Source organism: Adiantum capillus-veneris, chromosome 24, assembly GCF_014529385.1.
Source record: "Adiantum capillus-veneris isolate H3 chromosome 24, ASM1452938v2, whole genome shotgun sequence".
NCBI lineage: Eukaryota > Viridiplantae > Streptophyta > Polypodiopsida > Polypodiales > Pteridaceae > Adiantum > Adiantum capillus-veneris.
Window position 1 is genome coordinate 82,958,083 of NC_140954.1, and position 18,691 is coordinate 82,976,773.

The following is an 18,691-nucleotide window of genomic DNA, read 5'->3' on the forward strand; positions in this document are numbered from 1 at the left end:
AGAATTTTGTCTCACAATAGTAATTGGCCTTGAAGATGTTTGCTTATCGAACTCTTTGTTCACCTATGTGCTGTGCTAGGTAGTGGACGTATTTGATATACCATGCGTGTATGCATTGTGGGGGCTCTGTTAATGGCATGGATAGGCCCTCTTGCCTTATTTCTCTACCTATCATTGTTTGAAAAAGACAAGAGATTCTCCTCTCTCTTAATCACTTTATATTCACAAAAATAAAAGAGTGTCCCCATAATTGTTTTGTAATTGTAACTTGAACTTACACATAATGCAACCCCAAGTCATTACTACAATGCAAGTCATTGTAACTAGAACTTACACACAATGCAACCTCAAGTCATTAAGTCCAACTTTGTTTAATCATATCTATGTAGCCTAATATAATGCTCAAAATTCTCCCCATTGCTACGCTATCCCACTCACTCTTTCCAAGATCCATTATGATGTCATCTAAACTCTTTCAAAATTCTACGTTTGAGAGTCCAAAAAACCATGGCTTGGTCTACTAATGTAGCTAGGTGAACATGAGATTGAGAGTGAGGGAAAACAAGCAACAATGAGTTTCAACCATCCAACATGCTCACTGACTCTCCACTCTCTTTCCCTCTCCCTAAGTGTGTTTGTGTGTGTGTGTGTGTGTGTGTGTGTGTGTGTGTGTGTGTGTGTGAGAGAGAGAGAGAGAGAGAGAGAGAGAGAGAGGCAAGGGAGTGCAAACTTGTAGAGCTTGTGTAATGGGAATGGCCTACGAACTTTGAGGATAGCGAAATTAAGAGAATTAAGGTGAGCATTTTTGTGAGATCATTTTGAGAACATAGAGGGTGAACTTAATTGATGGTAGCAACATAAACATAGTACTTAATTAACTTGGCATAAGCAATATTTTTGCAAGAGAGAGAGTATTAGAGAACATGAAAATAGTTGAGGACCGGATTTACTTGGAGCCGGTCCCCTCCAAAAGGCGTTTGTATTATAGATTCTCCCATCAAGAGAGACTTGTTACAATACAATCTTTATTGGGAATTGGATCGTGCTAGCTAGGGTGGATGAAAGAGAAACATAAGTTTCAATGTGTGAGTGTGTGTGTAAGCAAGATTATCACTCAAGTGAATTGGGTTCCAAGATAGAATTAGCTTGGACTCATAAACACAATCTTGAGTATTGGCTTAGCTTAGCACAAGCTCACCATAGACAAGCATGTAGTGCAAAATAGAGTTGTGTTTATTCATTCATGAAATGAGCTTTAAGTAGCTCTATAGCTTTGCTTCACAGTATGTGGGATAAATCCACTCTCCTCTCCTTGACTCACACTTTAGGACAAAGCTCACACTTTACAATCCTCCCCTTGAGGTTTGGACTATGACAGGGTACTGAAGATGCAAAATCCACACAGGATGACAAGTTGCTATCCACACAGGTTAACAAAATCCACAAAGGATGGTGATCCACACAGGATGATAAAATCCACACAGGAAAATAAAATCCACATAGGAAAAAAGTCCTCCCCTACAAGTAGAGAGGCTGCATCTTCAAAATGGGCCTTCATAAATAACAATATTGGTCTCTCCTTTGTCTTCTTCGTCTTCTACTATGTGAGCTGATCCTTTGTTAGGTCTCTTGCCTTCGTGACTTCTGCTACTGCTTCTACTGCTGTTGCTTTCTCCACTGCTATTGCCTCCATTTGAGTAGCACCGAGAAGGAGGGTGTCCCTTCTTACCACATTTGTTGCAAGGTTTGTGTGTGTAGCAGTCTTTCGCTACGTGTCCCATTCTTCCACATTAATAACACTTTCTTCCATTTGTCGATGTCGATGGCGAATATCTTCCCCTTGAAGATGTTGCGATAAAAACTCCTCATGATGAGGTGAGTGAACCTCTTTGCTTTCTTTCTTTTGCTTGGACTGAGTTGATGACATCTTGGAATGGTGGCACTGGTTCTTTTTCTTCAAGAATTGTGACTAAGTGGTCATAAGAAGGTGGAAGTGCACTTAATAGTATCGCCACTTTGTCGTCTTCTGGTGCTTCGACCTGGATATAAGTGAGCTGTATGACAATGCTCTTAAGCCTATTTACTAGGCTAGCAATGTTCTCCCCTTCAATCATGGTGATCTTGTAAAGTTGTCTTTTGAGACTAACTTTACTTCTTTTGGCCTTGGCTCCAAAATTGCTTTCTAAAACATGCCAGGCATCATGTGCATGCGTACATTCGTCTATGAAATGCACATAATTGTCATGCAAGGAGGTGATGATGATTCCTAATGCTTGTTCGTCTTTGGCCAAATTCTATGCACTTGCTATGAGTGTAGATGCCCTAGTGTGCACTCCATCGGGTTCGGCTTGTTTCTCTAAGGTAGTGCTGATGACAGACCACAAACATTTTTTCATAAGGTAACCTCTTAACTTCGTTTTCCAGGTGTGAAATCCTACCCCGTTGAATTTTTCTATTCCCTTGTCCCCCATTTGTGCTAATAGAGGGGTCTTAGCTTAGGAGACTCTCCTAGCCAGTGTCTACCTCTTTACACGATGCACAAGAATTTAAAAATTTATTTAAAGTTGTGCTTGGCGGGGTTCATTTTATTGCAAGTTGAGAGAGAGAGAGAGAGAGAGAGAGAGAGAGAGAGAGAGAGAGAAATCTCTTTGTGAAGCTCCTCTTCACAGGGTGAAGTCACTCCTCACAAGAAATGTCTTCTTTGATTGCTTGGATATCTAGCCAAGCCGATGTGGAGTTATCCCCTTTTGAGTTCTCAGTGCTAGATTGATGGCCGCCTTTGAAGTCTTGTGTAGAGGCTTTGAAAATTTTGAGGTTTGATGCCTTGGCTAAGTGCTCAAGGTTCTTTTGTGGGACTGGCACCTTGTGTGGTTTGGGAGGCTTCAAAGCCTTAGAATATGAGACTGTGGAAAAGGGATCTTACAGGGTCGGACAATGGGAAGTCAGTTCGGTAAGCGCAGGCAAGGTGGCCAGTCGGGTAGCTTCTCAAGCAGGCGGGGGCAAGCCGGGCACAAGCGAGCATCAAGGCAGGTTATCGGGCAGGCACGGGCAGCAAGGTAGGTGGGGGAAGCTCTAGGAAGCCACTCGAGCAAACGGGGGCAGGTTGGTCGGCGCCGGAGGCCAAAAGGTTGTGCGCATGAATACTCCCCAGCGGACCCGACAAGGGACTCAACCACAGCTGAGCGTCAATTTCAAGTCCGTCCACAAGGCCACCTTCCAAATCCGGCAATTGACCCCACGACTCCACACACTACCCCTTTAATAGGGTTAATGAGCTAAGCCAAAGGGCCCCATGGGCCTTCGTGTGAGGTAAAGCCGAAAAAGCCTTACTTATGCCGGGTTCCACAGTCCTTCACACACACCTAAACATAACAATTTAATCGGTGAAGCATTCGATGTCGGATTTGAGTGTTTAGGGGCTCTATAGAGAGCTCTTGAGGATTACTTCAAGATAATGGAAGTGATGTAAGATGATAATGAAAGTGCGGGGAATAATTGCAAATGAAAAAGTAGCAAAAATCGACACTCTATACACACAAATTTGAAGAGAGACGATTGTTAAATGATGTGACCAATCAATCAAGGCACTAAGTGATCATTGGGGTGATCAATTGTACTTGTGTAAGTGGAAGCACAAACAGATTAAGAAAATAAGCAAGATTTTTAATGATTAATGCACCTACACTCTCCTAACCAAGCCTACCTAGTCATGGAGGGTAGTGGCATCTTGGGTGTGCCAAGGACATGCCCACACATAGCTAGATAAAAGATTAATTAGTGAGAGATGCTAATAACTAACACACACTAATGCATAATGACAAATCTAGCTAGCATAACCTAAAGCTCTGATACCAATTGTTGAGAATTGGATCGTGCTAGCTAGGGTGGATGAAAGAGAAACATAGTGTCAATGTGTGAGTGTGTGTGTAAGCAAGATTATCACTCAAGTGAATTAGGTTCCAAGATAGAATTAACTTGGACTCATAAACACAATCCTGAGTATTGGCTTAGCTTAGCACAAGCTCACCATAGACAAGCATGTAGTGCAAAATAGAGTTGTGTTTATTCATTCATGAAATGAGCTTTAAGCAGCTCTACATCTTTGCTTCACAGTATGTGGGATAAATCCACACTCCTCTCCTTGACTCACACTTTAGGACAAAGCTCACACTTTACAATCTTTGTGTTCCTTGTGACCTTGGTGATGCTATAAAGATGAAAAACTTTGTGCATCATGAGCTTAACATAAACTTTGCAAAAAGCATTAACTATCCAAGCCTCAGTCCCAAGGCCTCAAACACCTTCGAAGGTGGAAAGAGCTAGCAGGGAATGAGGGTAGGAAAGAGGAAGAAGAAACATTTCATATGAGAAAGAAATAGTTCCTCACTTTTTATCATCACTCTTCTTGCTTAGAATAGCAGAATAGCATTGTAATGAAGATGAAGAAGATGACAAGCTTAAGCATTGAAGCATTGCTCTTGGTTGGATTTGCATTCCATAGCCAAGAGTGTTGGTGTAGGCTCTCCACTTCTCAACAAGCTTGGAGAAGGAGATGGAGCTCTTGCATTTTGCACTCCACACAAATGAGAGAATGTGTGTGTGTGTGTGTGTGTGTGTGGAAGAGTATACCCCCCCTCTCATGCTTGGTCCACACCTCTCTCTCTCTCTCTCGTATTATTTTATTATTTCATTTGGACATGTGTCCTCTTTTTTCTCTTTGAGAGAAAGAACTTAATTATATATTTTTATGTATCTAAATTCTCATTGGACCCTTTTAAAACCCAACCAATAGCATTCAAGTATATCATGAGGGACACACGTGGAGGATCATTTGAACATGTGTCTTTTATGATTATTAAGTCATTTGGTTGAATTGAATACTTCAAGGACTTAGTCAATCAAGCAATCATGTGTCTTTTATGCTTTTTAAGTCTGGGCTAGGGAGCTGTCATGTGTCTCTCTTTCCACTTGTATGCAAATGAAGCTTGTGAGTGTGTGTGTGAGTTTCTCCCTCATCCCCTACTTGCAAGGCTCTCCCCCTCCTATGTAGGGATTATGAAAACTTTTTGTGACACACACAAAGCATCCAATTCCCCTAATGTTTGACCTTTGGACACAACCTTTGAATATTGGAACTTTAGCATTTTGGAAGTCTTAATGGGCTGAACCTTAGGGTCTTTTAGGCCCATTGTTGCACATTGCTCTTTTGCAGACGGCCCCTCCTTTGGATCCCTACTGTGGCCGGTCTGCTAGCTTAACCAATATTCTAGCTTTTTCTCCCCTGCCACTTCCCCATATTAAATGATCAGTTTAACATGAGAAAATCATTTAGGAGAATTAGATATTGATTATTATGACATTACCTCTCTTTTGAAATCATAGTCGTCCTCGACTATGGGGTAGAGAAGATAAAGCATATTCATTAGTCCTTTTTCCTAGCGGGTAGAGGATCCCTATGTTACCCTACGACATCGTTCCAGAATGGATGACTAGTCCATTTGGCGCTTGAGAGCCTAAGTTGCGGCAAGCATGTCTGCACATTAGTCCTATCAATCTTCCATAGTAGAGTGACAAGGTCTACTTGGTGTTCGGGAGACATTGTCTCCACAAACTTGATCTAAGCATGTATATTACTTCATTTTTGTGCACAATAAAGAAAAAGAGAGTCTTATAAGACAAAAACTTTGTTCATTTTTAACATTTGTACATTTCCTTACTCTAGGGAAGCATTGTAAGCATTGACAAGGTGTAGGTTATCCTTTAATTGTATGCCTTGCATCCATCTAGCATCTTCAAAAGGATAATTTGTAAACTTAATAAGATATCGGCGGATAGTCTTACCACCTCTTAGTACCTTGTCTTCATGTCGGAGAATGGACTCGGCCTGCAGCACCTCTTCTTGGTCCTCGATCTCTGGCGGGTCTTCAATAGTTGGTTCTTGAGGTGGATCTCCTTTGTAAGGCTTTAATAGGCTCACATGGAAAGCATTGTGTATGAGCCAATGACTGGGCAACTTGAGTTGATAGGCCATCTCATTCATTGGCCTAAGAATCTAGAAGGGACCATAGTACCTTTTTTCTAACTTAGCATAGTACTTTTGGTGTCCCGTAGGATTCTTGTCCATGGTGTGCCTTAATCAAGCCTTGGGAAATTTGAGTAAGACCCAATCATTTTATTTAAAGACTTGGGCTCTTTTGTGCTTGTCAGCAGTAGCCTTTTGCCTTTGCTGTGAGATAGAGATAGCATCCTTAATCTTTTGGAAAGATTCTTGTAGGTCTTGGCTATACTCATCTGCAGCGAAGATCTTCTCGTGTACCTTAAGTAGCAAGGGACTTTTTGATCTTCCCTCAATTACCTCAAAAGGTGCTTTTCCCGTGGAAGTATGTACAGTGTTATTGTAGGCATACTCCACTAAGGTAAGTACTTCTCCCTTTGGGATATTTGATCTACTTCCATTACATAGGCTTTTAGTAGATCGAGAATTGTTAGGTTAGCTATTTCACTTTGGCCATCCGTTTGCGGGTGATAGGCTGAAGAGAAGTTTAGACTTGTTCCCAAAATTCTCAAAGAGACCCTTCCAAAAATATTACTGGTCATTCTAGGATCTCTATCCGACACTATGGACATTGGCAAGCCATGGTACTTGAAGATTTGTGAAATGAAGACGATTGCCATTTGATGGGCTTTGATAGTCTTTTTGCCAGGTATAAAATGAGCTGGTTTACTGAATCTGTCTACTATTGTCCATTTTCAGGTATTCCCATGGATAGACTTAGGCAATCCAAAGATAAAATCCATGGATATGCTCTCCCATGGTGAATTAGGGATTGGCAAAGGTTGAAGCAATCTAGGTTGCTTCCCTCTATCAAACTTCGTCTTTTGGCATACCACACATTTAGAAACATACTCTTGTATGTTTGATTTCATGGTAAACCAATAGAAATATGTTTCAATCCCCTTTAGGGTAGGCTGAATCCCTCTACGCCCTGCATAAGGAGGAGCATGATATTCATACATTACTTTCTCACGTAGTGAGCTAGTAACGCATAGTTGATTTCCATAGAGACGATAATTATTTTGTAATGTAAATGGTTCCTCTTTCTTCCCTAGTGCAAGGGCTGAAATCACAGTTCTAAAATTGGGATCAATAGCATGCTCATATATCATAGAATATAGATCATTGTGAGTTTCTATGGAAACCACATTCACTCTCGGCCGTCTTGAGAGTGCATCGATTACTTGATTATGCTTGCCAACAATGTGAGCAATATGAAAATGAAATTGCGGAAGAAAGTTTGCCCACCTCATTTGTTTGTCGGAGAGCTAGGCTGTGTCATGAAGTACTTAAGACTTTGGTGATCCGTTCGCAGAATGAAAGGAGTCCCCAATAAATAGTGCTTCCATGAGTCTAAGGCATGTAGAAGTGCGAGGAGTTCCTTTTCATAAATGCCTAGAGCTTTCTCAACAGGGTCGAGCCTTCGACTTTTATAGCCTATGGCATGCCCTTCTTGAAGCAAAATAGCTCCAAGGCAATCACCAAAAGCATCACATTGGACCTCAAATGGCTTTGAAAGATCTGGTAGTGTAAGCACAGGTTGAGAGATAAGATTTTTTTAAAGCTTTTTGATAGCATTGTTCTCCTTGGTAGACCATGCGTACCTAACATTTTCTTTGTTAGGTCATGTAATGGTCCTGCTATTAGTGAGACTTCTCTATGAAGCGTCTATAGTATGCGCACATACCTATAAAGCTTCTTAACTCATGAAGATTCCTTGGTTTAGGCCATCCTTTTATTACCTCTAACTTTGATGGACCTATTTGGATGACATCTTGAGAGATAATGTGACCTAAATACTGAATCTCTTGTAAGAAAAATTCACTTTTCTTTTGATTAACATAAATTTTATTCTCTCTTAGAACTTGCAATATTACCTGGAGTTTTGCTTGTGTTTGTCTAATGAATTAGAGTAGATGATGATATCATCAAAGAACACTCTAGTAAAGGTTCGATGAGGCCTGAATAGCTTCTCCATCAAGCAGTTGAATGTGGCTGGTGCATTGGTCAAGCCAAAAGGCCTGACAACGTATTTGTAAAGACCAAACATAGTGTGAAATGCGGTCTTTACAATGTCTTGATCAACTATCCTTATTTGATGGTAGCCACTTTTTAGATCAATCCTACTGAAGTAGGTGGACCCTTGTAGCTTATCAAATAGGTCTTCTACCCATGGAACATAAACCTATTCCTGATAGTGATCCTATTTAGTGGTCTATAGTCAACACACATACGATATGTGCCATCTTTCTTTTGCACTAGTAGAATAGGAGAACAAAATGGAGATGAGCTAGGCCTAACCATGCCCTTCTCAACTAACTCATGCACTTGCCGCATAATCTCCTCTTGTTGAGCTTGAGAAACTCTATAAGGAGGTTTGTTAGGCAGTGAACTTCCTGGAAAAAGTTCAATTGCATGGTCATCATTGCCTCGTTTAAGAGGTAGCTCACAAGGGATGTCGTCAATAAAGACATCTTAAAACCTCTTGAGAAAATTAGATAACTCTAATTTCTTTTGATTGTGTATATTTTCTTTTGCTAAAACATTAGGTTCATTTTAAGAATCTTTAACAAAAATCATGTACACGAAAATAGAGCTTTTTATTGACTTGTTGAAAGCTTGTGTATGTATAATGGGTATAGTCTTACCCATTTCCTTAGCATCTAGATACATATCTTTTTCCCTGAACATAAAGGAGATTCTCCTTTCAGGGAACTTAACATTGCCAGCCATGCGATCAAACCATGGTGCCCCTAGAATTACATCCTCATGCTTGAGAGGAGAGATAAAGAAGTCCTCTTTGTATACATAGCTTTGGACATGGAACCTCAATTTCTCGATTAAGGGAGTGCCTGAAGCTTCTTGCCCGTTGATAGTACCGTCTACGGGTAGGACATCTCCCATCTTGTAGGTTTGTATGCCTAGCTTGGTGGCCAACTCTATAGATATAAAATTGTGAGTAGAAGCAGGGTCAAAGAGAATAAAAGCATCATGTTCTCTTACCTTTCCCCAAGCATGGCATAGAGGAGATCCTTTGTGGTGAATTTTCTCCTCTTGAATTTCGACCAAGGTAGCTCTACGAGGTTCATGGTGGGTGTTCTTTTGGGAACAAGCGCGGTATGCATGCCCTTGCTCACCGCACTTGAAACATCGGTTATCCTTGAGATAACGCTCAAGCTCTTTAGGAGAGAGTTTATTTTTGCCTTTATAAACTCCCTTCTCTTTAGCTTTGTTGGAGTTGCCCTTAGAAGACTTTTGGACATTTTCCTTCCCCTTAGGCTCATTGGAACCCTTGTTTTCTGTGGGCTTAGAATTTCTTTTAGCCCCCGTTTGGAAATTGATTAAAGAGGCCACCATAGTATGGTGTATAACCGCCGATATGATGTGTGGCCTTTGGGAGTTGACATACTCCGCCATTTCTTCAGTTTTAAGCCCGCACAAAATTGTTGCTTTTGCTCTCCAAAATCCAAATTCTTGAAGACGGTGGCTTTGAGTTGTAAGTCCCAAAACTTGTCTACATATTTGTGAATGGATTCATAGGGAGAGAGCTTCAAGCTTTGCCATTCGGTGAGTACTTTGTCTTTGGCATTGGTGGGTCAAAAACTGCTTCATAATGGAGGCTCTTAAAGCTTTCCATGTTCGTGGAGATTCACCGTTGGCCCGTGGCTAGACCACCATTTCCTGGAGGACTTTTGAAAGTGCATAGCTATATGGCATAGCTTAGAGGACTCCGTGAAGCCCTCATCTCCAAATGCCGCATCGAATTGTTGGGATAAAGGCCAAAACTTTGTCCGTAGCACGAAAAGTGCCATTGTAGGTAAGGAAAGAGATTCTCTTCCCTCCCTCTTTGAACTTCTTGAGCTTGGACAACCTCTTCAATGTGGCATAGGATTTCCTATGGACTCTTCTTTTTGATGGTTCAAAGGTTGCACCATCACTTTCTTCAGAAGATTAAGAATTTGAGGAAGATGGAGAAGAGGGTGACCTCTTTCTCGCCTTTTTATTTCCTTGATCTTCCTTGTCTTCACCATCACTTTCATAAGAGTAAGAGGATGAAGAAGATGGAGAAGAGGGTGTCCTCTTCCTTTCCTTTTTCTTCTCTTGCTTTTTGTCATCCCTCTTTGAAGTATGGTGTGGAGAAGTATGCGACGGTCTTCTCCATTTTGGAGGTGATGGAGAGCGTTTAGCCCACCGTCTTCGTGGAGACATCTCCGTCGAGGTGGTGGGAGACTCACTTCTTTCTCGTTTCTTCGGTGGAGGCTCTTGATTTATCCTTTCAGAACGAGATGCGTCATCAAGGAGCAAATTTCTGAGCCCTTCATATGGATCCTCTTCTTCTTCCCGAATCGGAGAGAGTCCTCTTTTGGAAGTCTCGCAAGGAGGAATCCCATGAGCACGAAGATGTCGTTGCACTTCACTTTGGAGGGATGGATTGCCCATGGCTTGTTGAAGCCTAGAAACAAGATAGTTAACAAGCATCGGGGCATCATTAGTAGCCTGCTCATTAGCAAAATCAAAGTTATCAACATAAATTTCACTCTCTTTACTATTGTCAGCCATTCTAACAACTTTTATGTTTAAAATGTTTAGGTGTACTTTGGCACTTCAAGCCCTAGTTGCTGCTCCTCTTTACCTGTTTAGAAAAAGCACTCAAGCTACTATACCCGTGGCTTGAATACTATTAATTGCAATGAATAGAGGAGAGGGTCGTTCAACACCAAAACAACACCGGCTCCTGTCAAGCTTCTAATAGCTCAATAGTGGTTAAGCCGTAGGCAAGCCCCGTAGGACTCCACTATGAAGACCATAGCTCTCGACGGTGATGCCCTGTTAACTGCACAAAGGCAAGCGCACTGCAAGGCTGAAAAATCCCTATTCTACTTAGTCACATGCAATTAATCGTACCAACCATTTATAGCTAGCTTGAGGACCTCCCTTCTTGAGCAAGAAAAGAGAAACCTTGTGCTCTGATACCAATTTAACATTTAATGGCCTAGTAACTTGTGTGTAGCGGAAAATAGCATGAACATAGTGAGCATTTCATTAGAATAGATTCCTAATGAGATTAACAGGGGTGCTTGGGTGGAGAGAGCAACAAAAAGCATAACACCTAGCTAGATAGCATGAACAATACTTCAAAAGAGAGAGAAATTAAGCAATTGACAACAGTTGAGGACCGGATTTGCATGGAGCCGGTCCCCCCCTCCAAAACGCTTTGTATTATGGTTGCTCCCATCAAGAGAGACATTTTACAATACAATTCTTTGTGTTCCTTCAATACTAGCTGGTGCAATGAAGATGGAAACTTCATGCACTAAGCAAAATACTTATCAAACACAACATCAATTCCCTACCGGTCTCATACCCAAGACCTCACACACCTTCGAAGATGGTGAGAGCTAGCGGGGTATGAGAGTAGATTGAGAGGAAGAAGGAGTATTCTTACAAGAAAGATGTACATCCCCTCACATAATCACTCATATTAGCATAGATTAGCTTAGTAATTAGCCATAGGAAAGTCTAAAAAGACCCCATTATTAAGACCAAAGCTCCCGAGGTGTGCACCATATCCCCACATAGTGGGCTCAACAAAACCGATAATAGATCCCAATCCCACTTACCCTAATATAATTAACAAAATCAACCATTAATAGGCTACTTAAGGACTCTCTTCTTAAGTGAAAAAATAGAAACCAAATGCTCTGATACCAATGTAATGGGAATGGCCTATGACCTTTGAGAATAGAAGAATTAAGAGAATTAAGGTGAGCATTTTTGTGAGATCACTTTGAGAACATAGAGGGTGAACTTAATTGATGGTAGCAACATAAATATAGTACTTAATTTACTTGACATGAACAATAATTTTGCAAGAGAGAGAGTATTAGAGAGCATGACAATAGTTGAGGACCGGATTTACTTGGAGCCAGTCCCCTCCAAAAGGCGTTTGTATTATAGATTTTCCCATCAAGAGAGACTTGTTACAATACAATATTTGTGGTCCTTGTGACATTGGTGATGTTATGAAGATGGAAAGCTTCATGCATCACGAGATTAACATAAACTTTGCAAAAAGCATTAACTATCCCAAGCCTCAGTCCCAAGGCCTCAAACACCTTCGAAGGTGGAGAGAGCTAGCGGGGAATGAGGGTAGGGAAGAGGAAGAAGAAACATTTCATATGAAAAAGAAATATTTCCTCACTTATCATCACTATTCTTGCTTAGCATAGCATAGTAATGAAGATGAAAAAGATGACAAGCTTAAGCATTGAAGCATGGCTCTTGGCTGGATTTGCATTCCATTGCCAAGAGTGTTGGTGTATTCTCTCCACTTCTCAACAAGCTTGGAGAAGGAGATGGCGCTCTTACATTTGGCACTCCACACAATGATAGAATGTGTGTGTGTGTGTGGGAGCCCCCTCTCTTATGCTTAGTCCACACCTCTCTCTCTCTCTCTCAGTCTCTCTCTCTCCTATTGTTTTATTATTTCATTTGGACATGTGTCCTTTTTTTCCCCTTTGAGAGAAAGAACTTAATTATTTATTTTTATGTATCTTATTCTCATTGGACCCCTTTAAAACCTAACCAATAGCATTCAAGTACATCATGAGGGCCACATGTGGAGGATCATTTGAACATGTGTCTTTTATGCTTATTAAGTCATTTGGTTGAATTGAATACTTCAAGGACTTAGTCAATCAAGCAAGCATGTGTCTTTTATCCTTCTTAAGTCATTTGTTTTGAATTGAGTACTTCAAGCCTTGGTCAATCGAGCATGGACATTCATGCCTCTTGAGAATTTATCTTTTAATTTAACATTTCAAAAACCTTAGTCATTTAAGCATAAAAATCACCTCAAACTTTGGGCAAGGTTCCCACAACCACTTTAAGCGTCTTAGCACCTCATACTTGGGTACAATTCCCACCTCGAGCTATACTGGCATACTAGTACTGGTACTAGTCAAAAGACTTCTAGTGCCAATACTAGTGCTGGTAGCACTGGTATTGATACTTCATTCTGCTATACCACTATACTAGTTATATGAGCCAGTTAACAAAACCAGAAGAATGCAAAGACCAGGAGTTTTATACTTGAAATATAAAATCGATATATGTTCAATTTGTTTAATTATATACTTGTTATAAGTGTTTACTGTATATATTTTATAAATATAATACATGTAAAGTGAAATGAAGTGAATGAAAGTGAAGGAGCCTGTTTAGTTGTGAAGAAGAAGAAGGATTAGAAGAAGAAGAAAAGGTACTATGTGTGTGTGTGTGTGTGTGTGTGTGGGTGTGTGTCTATGTGCATTTTATACTCACGCAAATGGATGTGTGTGTGTGTGTGTAAAGTCTTGCACCGAGCGGCTATTTCCGTGCATGTGTGTGTGTGTGTGCGCATGCATGCGTGTAGGTCCAACACAGGAGCTTCCAATGGAGCTCTAAATGGAGGAGCTCATTTGGATCTCCATTGGGGCTCCATTGGAAGCTCCTATGGTGGAAATAAATACGCACACACACAACAACACATTTCCCCAATACAATCATGCACACACACACACACACACACACACACACACACACACACACACACACACTTGCATTCACACACAACCACACCGTAACACATGACGCAAATACAATAATGCATACTCACACGCAAACACACTTACAATCATGCATTTTCATACTACAAACACAAACACAAATAAGCTTGTTGTAATACACACACACAAATACAATTGCATACACACACATGAACACTTGCATACACACACAACCACACAATAATACATGACACAAATACGATCATGCATACTCACACACAAAGACACTTACAATCATGCATTTGCATACACACAAAAACACAAATACACTTGTTGTAGTACACACACACATTGACACATATTGAACTGCAGAGCTATACATTTGTTGAAGTGGTCTTGTATTTGTTTCTTCCCGTGAGCATTGTGGTGCTACACGAAAGCAAGTACGGAATGGGAATTTTTTTAATTTGCATTTTACATTGTTATGCTGCCGAAATTTAGAAATTTCTATTTGAATTGTCGTTACTAAGAATACTTTTGTTGTTTATTGATTATAATTGATAGATTATGCTTCGTACACCATCTAAACGTAGAAGGACAGGTATCTCTCAAAGTAAGTTCAACTATACTAAGCTATTTGTGGTCTTTTTTTTATGTGTCACTATATACTAAGCTAGTTGTGGTCTCATTGTTTTTTTCTTTTAGGAATAGGATACACATTAAGGTCTTGCACTATAGGACATAGGGCCAATGCATGATCCTCCCTTGCTTCTTCCAATGTCCGTCAAAAGGAGGATTTATTGGGTGATGTGCATGAAGAACAGGAGCTCATAGATATTCATGCTACACAAGGTGGAGTGGTGGCCCAAAGCATGTCCGAAGCAACAAAATTTTTTGCTAAACCTGTCGATCATCCCACATTATTTGGAAAGGATGTTCATGGTCGCATATTGGAGGAGATTGTAGAGTGAGATGTCTGGGTGTGCTTGGAGCTCCATTTCTTGTGTCATTTAAGAAGCCTGGTCATGATCAACATTATGTTTCTGACTTAATCAAAGAAGAATGGGGGCCTATTTGGAGAGAAATTATCAAAATTTTTGATAATTGCCTTTCTCTTGAGTGGGAAGACTTAAAGGGAAAAAAGTTATTGTTTGGGATGGCAATCACCGCTTGAAAACTTGGATGCCCTTGATAAAAACACGTAAGTGATTTGTTTTCTATTTAATATAAGGTTGTCTTGTGTTACTCTATGCTATCTGATTTGCCCTTTTGTTGTTGTAGAATTTTCAATGATAAGGTGGAGACATTGTTTTTGTCAAGTGTCAATTTGTCCATGTTGATAGAAGTGCAGAGGGAGAGCTTATGCTAGCTCTACACTCTCAGAATGAGTAGGCTCATTTGTTGTTTTTTCAGATATTTCTATTACTATGTTAATGTCATTCTCTTGCTATTTAATTTAAGATATTCTGGTTTAGGATTGGTAGAACCACTGTGAGCACAACTTTTGGTCAGGAGATCTTCTTGTTCCAAAAACTAGCCGTGGCAAGCAAAGATTCTCTAATGAAAGACTTTCCCCAAGATTGGATTTGATGGATAGAGGTAGAGCTTGCTTGCGAGAAGAAGGCATCTAAAGGAAGTTGGTACAATGCTCTTGCTCTATTATTGGCAATGCTCATATGGAAGGTATACTTTTTTACCTTACAATATACATTTTATGTAAATTCTAAAGCTAGGTATAATTTTGTAAAATCTTACTTTTTTTTCTACTTGCTCTATGAAAGGAAGAGTTTGACATGTTTCTTATCAAAGAGATGCAAGAGATCAATGATCCATCGATTTCAGTGCCAGAAAAGGAAATGGTTTCTCAAGGAAGAGTATAAAAAATATTCAAAGAAAGGGCTTATAAGGTAAACACTTTCGCGTCTCACCATTCATGTTTGAATTTCTACAAAATTGTAAGTTGACATTTTATTTGGATTGGATTGATTGGATTACAAAATTATAAGTTTACAAAATTGATTGGAGTTTATTTGGTGAAAATGCAACATGGATGTTGGCCATTGCCAACCCCACCAATGGCCAAGGATTCTTCTCTTTGTTATTTTACTTCAGCTGGGTACAAGGAAAGGATCAGGTGGGCCTTACAAGAGACAAGGTACACTCTTGGAAACTTCTAAAATATCACTGGAGAGGTAATAATCCTTGGTCCAAAAATACACATGAAATCATCAAATGAATCAATGCATTTATGGTTTGTTTATTGTTTTCTCTATAGGAAAAAGGAAATATTGCACTCTTTGATGCATTGCCGTATAAACGATGTTACTTCTGAGCATTATATTAGTGCCATGAAATTTAGAATGTACTTGCGTAAAGAATGGTATTGGGGAAGTATCTTGAAGCAATGCTTAAGGATCAAAGAGAAAATGATTGATGAACTGACGGAGGGCTTTGAAGCATGGTTTCATCATCAATTGAGGGAGCACATTGATAAAGCTTGTACGGAGCTTTGGAGTAAGCTCAACACAAAAGAGTCGGATGAAAAAATTTCAGAGCTCATGAAATCTTCGAGGAGAGGATTATTCAGGTAATACAATTGATATCTTTACATTTGTTTTGCACTTAGAGTTTGTAAAATAAATAAGTCACTGGGTAAAGGAGCTCAAAGGAAGTTAAATGCATTTTATCTAGATGGCTAATTCAGCTTTACGATCAAACTTTGTTGGAGAAGTTGCCAATTGTTGTTGAAAGTTGGAGGGACCTCTCTTCTGAGGAGTGTATGTATCCACTATGGATGAGAGATCATGGTTTACTTGCTTGGGAGATTGAGTATTGCCCTTGGTGGCTAGATTACACTCAAGGCACCTATCCACGTGACAAATGGAACTAATATAAAGGTCATTTTTTGGCATTTATAAAAAGTACAAAATTGTACAAGGCACCTACCCACGCGAGAATGGAACTTATATAAAGGTCATTTTTTGGCATTTATCAAAAGTACAAAATTGTAAAGTGCTCATATTATTTAGACTATGTTTATGAGAGAAAAATATTCTTGTTTACTTCAGAGCACATTCTTGAAAGAAATGAAGAGGGTATTGAGAAGATTGGCTCGGCTTCCAAGAAAGCCACCTCTTCAAAAAGAGTAAACACTAGTACAATCTCCTCTATAAAGAAACGATTGGAATTTGTTAAATACAAGAAGCCTAAGAAGTCCCCCAAAAAGAACAAAATAGGTGCTCAAGGTTCCACAGGTAGACTTGCTTGTAAAGATATCTAGCTGTCACTTTCTGTCTACTCAACAAGTCCTGATGAAATATTTTATTTTCAGATTATGGAGTGCCTTCCATAGATTATGATGTGACCGTTATTGGCAACAAGATAGATGTTTACAAAAAAATTTCGATGATAGAAATGGTAAATACGTGTGAGAAGAAAGATTGACTATGTGTGGTGTATGTTGTGAATGTTTGAAATACATGTGTTTGATCATATGTAGGATCTTGGATTTTCTACATTCAGCCAATGTTGATGGGGAAAAGAGCAATGAAATGGCCTCTCTTTTGTTTACGGATTTTTCAACAAGTTTTAAAGTTGAAATTTTTTCGGAGAACGAGGTATACATTCTTCAAAACCTCAATGGGCACCTCTAGTGTATGATAGTTTTGGAACTTTAAATAAATTAACAATGCGTAATATGCAGGTCTCTCCATGAAATCAATTCTCTCAAAAATTGAGTAATAAAATGGCCATAATAGCTTCCAAGTATGTGGCAGACAATGGGTGGTATGTCACCTTTAGCTCCATTGATCACTTTGACATTGTGTCTTGCCATTCCATTGAGATGGGATTCAAAATGATGCACACAATCCTTATTTTGATCCTTGATGGTTATGTGCAAAAGACCATTGAGATTGAGAGAGTAAGTAAATTTATTTGCTGATTGAAAAAGAATGCTTGTAGTTTTCTTCAATTAGATCACATTCTAATTGTGATTTGTAGGTGGAAACGCTATTGCTAGGATTGTTTTATTATAAGTGTCAACGTCCTGTCTACGATCGATGAGATGGAGAGAGCGTGGATGACAACTCTTTTGATGACATATCCGGAATACTGGTGGAGCATGCTGACGGAGAGTACATTGGAGGGAATGCTCTTAGAGGTGCCACCGAGCGTAGCCTTGACTTCTTTTGATAAGAGTATATGATTCCTACTATGTCTTGTTAGACTATGTTACCTAAAGTAAAAATGTGCATGTTTCTTTTCTTTTTTCAGTTGGCTCGTGCGGAGATTTACTAAGGAAACACACCTACATTGTTGATGTCTTTTCTCGATGTGGTGGCTTAGGCTTTGTTTGCGTTGAGTTGTCTAGACACTGCCTCTGCATAGATAGTGATCCATGGGTCTTTTAGCAGCATCTTTCACGCTTCAAGGCTCCATGTGTAAGTGTTATTCCAATAGTTGATGTAGATAGCAATGAGGAGACCGCAATTGGCAACAATATGAGCCTGGATTGACATCTACATTGATATTGGCTATGGTGTTTTCTAGTATATGATATGTATGGGACCACGTATGACTATGGTGTTTGGGTGCCACTTTTTTGGTTTGATTGAAGACATGTTGTTGGTGTTGACCGTCTTTATCAACGCAATCATGACTTCATGTTTATTATGCTAGAAAAAAGTTAGGTGAGAGCTTTGGTTTTACCAAAGTAACATACCAACACATATTTTTTTGCGTATGCAGTTTCTTCTTCGCGTGAGCATTGGGCTATTGCACAGAAACAAGTATGGAATGGGGATTTTTTTTGTTCGCATTTTCATGCCGTTGGAGAAAGGGAATGGGGGGACATGCCCGGCACAAACACAAGGGCCTCTCTATAGCTCAGGGTATCCACAACACCCCTATCCTCTCAGAAAACACCTTCAAAGAAACACTTTACACTAGCAAAACAACGCCCGCTCAATTGCCACTGCTCACACACTCCACAAATCCACCACACAACACACACCCGCTACCACGACCTGTCTCCACCCTTACACACACTCACAGCCGCTCAATCTCACTCTCTCACACAAAACACCGT

At 39.9% G+C, this 18,691-nt stretch overlaps 1 pseudogene; it reads left to right on the forward strand.

Moving 5' to 3' along the window:
• Positions 1-16,566: 16,566 nt before the first annotated feature.
• LOC147426679 (uncharacterized) lies at positions 16,567-17,528 on the forward strand (annotated as a pseudogene).
• The last annotated feature ends 1,163 nt before the right edge of the window (positions 17,529-18,691 follow it).